Raw genomic sequence first — 7,656 nt, 5'->3', positions numbered from 1 at the left:
CGCATACTTGGGGATTTGTTGAATAGCGTCAAGGAGTGGTATGGTTACCTTGACTTTTTTGAACACTTGGAGCATGTCTAAATCAAATTCCAGTGTCTTCTTTGCTTTCTTCACCATGGAAGGAAATGGAATAGGAATTGATTCATCGATTACGGCTTTTCTCTTGGGTTTCTTGAGGTTTACTCCTTCTTCATCATGCCTTTTGTCTACCACCTCTTCTTTATGTGGAGCTCCAACAACTACCTCTTCTTCATGCACCTCTCCCATGATTTTTGGGGGTATTTCCTCCAATGTAGTCCCCGACCGTAGAGTGATGGCATTGAGACCGCCTCTTGGGTTTGGTTGGGGTTGGGATGGAAGGTTGGATGAACTTGAGGGTTGGGTGGTGTTGTTATTGGGAGTTGGTGGTTGGTTTGACATGTTCATCTTTGAGAGTATGTTGGTGAGGTTAGCCAACTGAGTGTTCAAGGCCTCAAATTGAGCCTTGTTGATCTCATCTCGTTTTTCCATAGCGACTCTAAGCTCATCAACTTGATTGTTGGAAGATGTAGGAGTTTGGTTTTGTTGTCTATGGTGCGGTGTTTGGTACTTGGTGTAATTGTTTTGGTTTTGGTTGGCTTGGTAGTTGGTGTTATTGTGGTGATATTGGGATGAGGATGAGTTGTTATTGTGGTGAGAAGAAGGGTTGTTCCATCTTTGGTTCTGATTGTTTCCTTGTGAATTATCTCTCCACCCTTTTTGTTGATTGCTACCTTGATGGTAGTTGTTCTGGCCTTGAGAAGGATATGGTGGACGGTTGTTGTAATTCATATTGGCTACCACAAGGGCATGTTCCTCTTGAATTTGATGGCATTGGTCGGTGTAATGTGTGGTGCTAGAGCACAACCCACAAATCCTAGGAGGGCCTTCAAGTTGAGCAACCGGAGGAGGGGCTTGGATGGCTTTGATGGAGTAATACTCCCTTTGATCTCTTTGAATTTGTGTAAGAATGGTGGCCATATCCCCAAGTGCCTTGGTTAGACTTGCTTCGGAAGGGGACGGTTCTACCACACCCTTAAGGGGGTTATTCCTCACTCTTGTGTGTTGCATAAATTCGGTGACATCCTTTATCAAATCCCAAGCTTCTCCTACCGTCTTGTTTTTCGAAAGGGACCCGCCACTAGAGGCGATAAGCAATCTTCTATCTTCCGCACAAAGACCTCCGGTAAAGTAGCTAATGAGCAAGCGAGTGGTCATTCCGTGATGTGGACATGACTCCAATAACCTCTTGAACCGAGACCAATACTCATACATGCTCTCTTGGTCTCTTTGCATTATGCCCGAAATCTCTTTCCGGATGTATTCGGTCTTCTCTGGTGGGAAGAACTTGTCAAGAAACTCTCTTCTCAGGAAATCCCAATTAGTCACAATATCATCCGGTAGCGAATAAAATCATGTTTTTGCTTGTCCTTCAAGAGAAAAAGGAAAGGCAAAAACCATGATGGCTACCTCATCGGCTCCATGCCTTCGAGCCATGGAACAAGCTACATGAAAATCTTTCAAATGTCGGATGGAGTCTTGACCCGGCAACCCATGATACTTAGAAAGTAGATTTATCAAGCTACTCTTCAACTCAAAGTTTGGATCAAGGTTAGGATATCTTGCTTGTAACGGTTGAAGTATGATATCCGGAGCTCCTTGCTCATGCAAAGTGATCCGGCATGGCTCCACCATGTGTGGCTCACCTGTAGGATGCAAAGATGTATTAGCAGTGTCAATAGAAGAATAGGAAGTAACAGACTCCAAGTCACCCTCGACGGTGTCTAGCAATTCGGTGTTTTCCTCAAGAGAGGCCGAAGTACTAGGCGTGTAGTCCAATCGCCTTCTAGCTTGCCGAGTGTGTAACAAAGTTCTTTCAATCTCGGGATCAAAATTGGCTAAGCTAGAATTCAGTTGAGACCGAGTCATCAAACTTGAAAGTCATAGTACAAATGCAAAAGAAATTTAAACTCTAGCTAAGTATTGAAAGAGCAAAATATCTACAATATTCACATATTCACATAACCAACATCGAGGCATACGTTGCAACTATTCCCCGGCAACGGCGCCATAAATTTGACGATCACTTTAAGTCTTGCGACCAAGGAATGTTGTATTGGTAAGATTTTTCTCTTTAATATCACCTCGTTGTGAGTATAGCCTACCAACAACAAGCCTTGGGGTCAAATTTAGAAGAGGGATTTGGTTGTCACAATTTCAATCCCAATAGAAATAACCGAAGTATTCAAACCTCGGGTCGTCTCACGAAAAATGGGCAAACATGCGCTTCGACATTGGTTAGAAATCCGGGGTTGAGAGTTATGAACATAAAAGTAAATGGAAAACTCAACAAGCAAGTAATCTTAAATGGCAACAAATGAATTCAACTACGTAAGCAAAAACCAAGCAATTCCAATGAGCAAGCAATATTCTACTCAATTCTACCTTAAGCTAAACGAATAACTACTACTAAGATACGTGAAATTGGAAATCGGTTTTCAAATATGAATGCTAAAAACAACTCTTGGCTAGGCATGGGAATTGGGGTCACAATCCTTGTCCAACACTTCATCTTGACAATTATGAGGAACCAAGCTCATTAAGTCTACTCCCAAGTCTTAAGTACGTGATATCTACCCCTAAACTTGAAGTACGTCAAATGGCCCTGGCCACATCAACCCATAAGTCCCAACCTACCTACTAATTAGATTAGTGCCTTCTTGGCCTCAGAAATCGCCAGGCACGATTTCTCTTAATGAGGTCACGTGCAGCTTCCCACGCGTGCGCGCCATGCGTGCGCGCGCGCCGATGCTTTTGTGATCAACGCGTGCGCGCCAGTTACGCGTGTGCGTCGATGGAAATCTCCCAATCTGCGCGGATGCATCCATCCTTGCGCGCCGCTTCTATCCAGTCCCACCCACGCGAGCGCGTGGAGTGCGCGGACGCGCCGATGCTGCTGCTTCCAATACTTCACTTCTTCATGTTCCTCCCTTTTTGTACATGCTTTCTCCCTCTCTTCTGAGTCAATCCTAACCTATAACTCCTGAAATTACTCAACAAAGATATCACGGCATCGAATGACAATAGAAGAGGGTTAAAATATGGCAAATTCAAGGTAAAACAAGCATGTTTCTCATCATAGAGCAATATTGGGAAGTGAACACAAAACCATGCATTTCTTGTGAATAAGTGTGAGAATTATTGATAAAATCTCCCAAAATGAGCACAAGATAAACCACGAAATCGGGGTTTATCACCTATGTTACATTAACTCGGGTGAGATACCTAGCATGTCAGAGCTTTCCAAGAAAACAAATAGAAATTTTCTCTTAAGAGTTGAATCAATTCCTACTTGAGTTCTTGGTGGATTTTTGCTCTTACACTTGTGGTTTGCACAGCATAATTCCCGATTTGTACTTTCTCTAGTTTTTCCCTAGATGAGGTCAGAGGGTTTCCTAATCTCTTGGACTACTTACTTCTAGCACAGAAACAAGTGCTCCCACTTTTGTTCCTGATACTTAAGCTTTTATTGTAGCACCGCTCTCCAAGAGTCTGATCTGCATGAACGGTTGAGATTCCCTCTCTTGTTAGGATTTCTTGCACAAGTATGGTGTGGAGACTATCGCTGATAACCGATTTAATGAGCCTCTTCCAATGAGTGCATTGTAAGCTGAAGGGACATCAATTACTATGTAGCAATTTTTATGGTGCTACTCCTCAGATTTTTGCCAAAAGTTGTGTACAAACTAATGAAGCTGAGAGGATGAATGGAGATTTTTTTCAATCTGAACAAAGTGTCCAGATATTCTCTTAGATCTTTTGCATCTGACATGAGTTTATTGAATGCTTCCTTAAACAAGATATTGGCTAAGTGGTGCACGAAATTGTGATGTCCAGGCTCGAACAATCCCTGGCAACGTGAGCAACTTGGTACGCGCAATCATGATTACACTTTAATTATGTAAAATTCATGGCTCTTTCTTTCCCTGGCAATGGCGCCAATAACATGGTGCCAACACCATGGTTCACAACTTCGATACAACTAACCAGCAAGTGCACTGGATCGTCCAAGTAATACCTTACGTGAGTAAGGGTCGAATCCCACGGAGATTGTTGGTATGAAGCAAGCTATGATCACCTTGCAAATCTCAGTTAGGCAGATGTAAATTGATAATGGTGTTTTCGAATAATGAATAATAGAATAGGGATAGAGGTACTTATGTAAATCATTGGTAGGTATTTCAGATAAGCGAATGGAGATGCTTTTCGTTCCTCTGAACCTCTGCTTTCCTGCTATCTTCATCCAATCAATCTTACTCCTTTCCATGGCTGGCTTTATGCAAGGGCATCACCGTTGTCAGTGGCTACATCCCCTCCTCTCAGTGAAAAATATGCTCACATGCTCTGTCACAGCACGGCTAATCATCTGTCGGTTCTCGATCATGCTGGAATAGGATTCACCCTCCTTTTGCGTCTGTCACTAACGCCCAGCACTCGCGAGTTTGAAGCTCGTCACAGCCATCCAATCATTGAATCCTACTCGGAATACCACAGACAAGGTTTAGACCTTCCGGATTCTCTTGAATGCTGCCATCATTCTAGCTTACACCACGAAGATTCCGGTTAAGAGATCTAAGAGATATTCATTCTAGCTTATTTCATGTAGAACGGAAGTGTTTGTCAGACACGTGTTCATAGGGGAGAATGGTGATGGGCGTCACACATAATCATCACCTTCATCACGTTCTTGGGTGCGAATGGATAACTTAGAAGCGAAATAAGATGAATTAAATAGAAAACAGTAGTACTTTGCATTAATCTTTGAGGAACAGCAGAGCTCCACACCTTAATCTATGGAGTGTAGAAACTCTACCGTGAAAATACATAAGTGAAAGGTCCAGGCATGGCCGAGATGGCCAGCCCCCAAAACGTGATCAATATTCTCCTAAGATGAACAATGGATTAAAACTGAGACCAAAGATGTCTAATACAATAGTAAAAAGGTCCTATTTATAATAAACTAGCTACTAGGGTTTACATGAGTAAGTAATTGATGCATAAATCCACTTCCGGGGCCCACTTGGTGTGTGTTTGGGCTGAGCTTGAGTGTTGCACGTGTAGAGGTCCTTCTTGGAGTTGAACGCCAGCTTTTGTGCCAGTTTGGGCGTTCAACTCTGGTTTTGGCTCCTTTTCTGGCGCTGGACGCCAGATTTGGGCAGGGAGCTGGCGTTGAACTCCAGTTTACATCGTCTATTCTTGGCCAAAGTATGGACTATTATATATTGCTGGAAAGCTCTAGATGTCTACTTTCCAACGCAATTAGAAGCGTGCCATTTCGAGTTCTGTAGCTCCATAAAATCTACTTTGAGTGCAGGGAGGTCAGAATCCAACAGCATCAGCAGTCCTTCTTCAACCTCTGAATCTGATTTTTGCTCAAGTCCCTCAATTTCAGTCAGAAAATACCTGAAATCACAGAAAAATACACAAACTCATAGTAAAGTCCAGAAATGTGAATTTAACATAAAAACTAATGAAAACATCCCTAAAAGTAACTAGATCCTACTAAAAACATACTAAAAACAATGCCAAAAAGCGTATAAATTATCCGCTCATCACTAAGCTACCTTGGTCAACCAAAGTTCTGTGCAGATTGCCATTATCTAGAACCATCATGATTACCACTTGGTCATTATGACCAGGTAATGCACCTCAGGCATCTTCTTTAGTGAAGGTAATATCAGGTAGGTAGAGGTCCTACTTTCCTGCTCCGATCTAATATACTTTTTTCAAGTGTCTCTTTCGGGAGGTTTTTGTAATGTCTCCTCCTGTGAATCCTCCTACAATCATATGGATATGCCATTTTAGAGTTCTTCATGGATCATCTGAATCTTCTCTAACTTTTATTTTTGTGGTTTACCTGGGTGCCTTGTGCTTCCTATCCGACTTGTGAGGTTCCAAGTATTTATCGAACTTGCCATCTCGCATGAGCTTTGTTATGACATTCTTGAGGGCATAGCAATCATTGGTGTGATGATCATAGATACGATGATACTTGTAGTATTTCAATTTGTTGCCTCCTTTCTTGTTTCAGATTGGGCGCGGTAGTGGTAGCTTCTCTACTTGGCAGATATTCTTGTAAACTTTCACTAGGGATACTCTTAAAGACATGTAAGAATGGTACCTCTTCATACGACTTGAGTAGTCGTCATGCTTCTTCTATTTCTTGTCCTTGCTACTATGGCCGGTTTCCTTGCTCGAGAGAGATCTCCTCAACTGGGTTGTTTCCTTCATATTGATCTACTTCTCTACTCTTTTCTGAACTTCAGATAAAAAAAATTGGGTGCCTCATTGATATAGATTGTGAAAATGGTCCTTTTCGAAGGCCATTAATAAGGTCTATGATGCCTGCTTCTTTTGGCAAGCTTTGAATTTCTAGACAGGCTTTGTTGAATATCTCCATATAGGCTCTAAGGGATTCTCATGTCTCCTGCTTTACTCCAAGCAGGTTTGGTGCATGCTTTGTTTTATCTTTTTGAATGGCAGATTGTCAAACCTAGAAAATTTTTTTGGCTAAATCGTTAGAGCACGTGACCATCCTTGGGAAAAGATTGTCAAACCACTTCATGACAGCTTTAGTCAATGTAGTTGGAAATGCTTTACAGAGTCACGTCAGATGAATCAGTCAAGTAGATGTGACTCTTGAAATTGCTGAAGTGATGTAGCAGATCCATGGTGCCATCATACACGTCCATGTTTTGACTGTTAAAATTTCTAGGAACTTTAGCCCACATGGTCTCCTATAAGAAAGGTTATCACTTTTCGAGAAGATCAAATTCCTCTCTTCCTAACTTCCTTTACCTTTCAAGTCGGCCTCTAGTTTTCTCAGCTTATCTTCCAACTCTCTACGATTACACAACTCCTTCCGAAGTTGCCATTCAGATTCTCTTTGTCGCTCCAACTGGATCTCTAACTGCTTGAGTCGGCTTTGATGACCATGGACGAGTCCCATGATCTCAACTGCATTCCTATCTCTTGATTATTTTGGGATATGAATCTAGGAGCTTACTGTTCGTCTTCCATGCTTCCCTTTGTTTCTTTGCTTCCCTTTGTTTCTTTTAGAATCGCTATGGGTAGTTCGCCATTATCAAAGGTTAAACTTAAGGTTTCCAGTAATGACGCTAATGTTCTGAGACGTGCGTGAAACAAATTATTGGTGATTTGAGCTTTGGGAAAGAGGTGTGAGATGGGTTGAGCTTCCTGTGGTGTGGCTTCAGGTCGGGCACGAGTCGTGGTACCCGTGTTCCAAATAGATTAGATAGGTGATCTAGCATAGCTTTTTGAAATGATCTTTGATTTAGGTACCTTCCATTGGGTCTAACTAGATTTCGGACCATGACTTTGTTCTTTTAATCCATAATATGAACTAATATTTGTCATAAGATAATTCTAAGTACTTTTCATTGGGTTTAACTAGATTTTGGGCCATAAATTCTAAAATTATTTGTTATAAGATAATTTTAACTAATATGTATTTATATATATTTACATATTTAATATTTTTCAGATAATTTTTATTAGAGTAATCAATGATCGAAGTAATCAAACTTTTCACAACAAAATGATTAATCTTTTTGTAAC

Source organism: Arachis ipaensis, chromosome B06 (assembly GCF_000816755.2).
Source record: "Arachis ipaensis cultivar K30076 chromosome B06, Araip1.1, whole genome shotgun sequence".
NCBI lineage: Eukaryota > Viridiplantae > Streptophyta > Magnoliopsida > Fabales > Fabaceae > Arachis > Arachis ipaensis.
The sequence above is the reverse complement of the archived record's forward strand: the minus strand, read 5'-3'. Positions refer to the sequence as shown.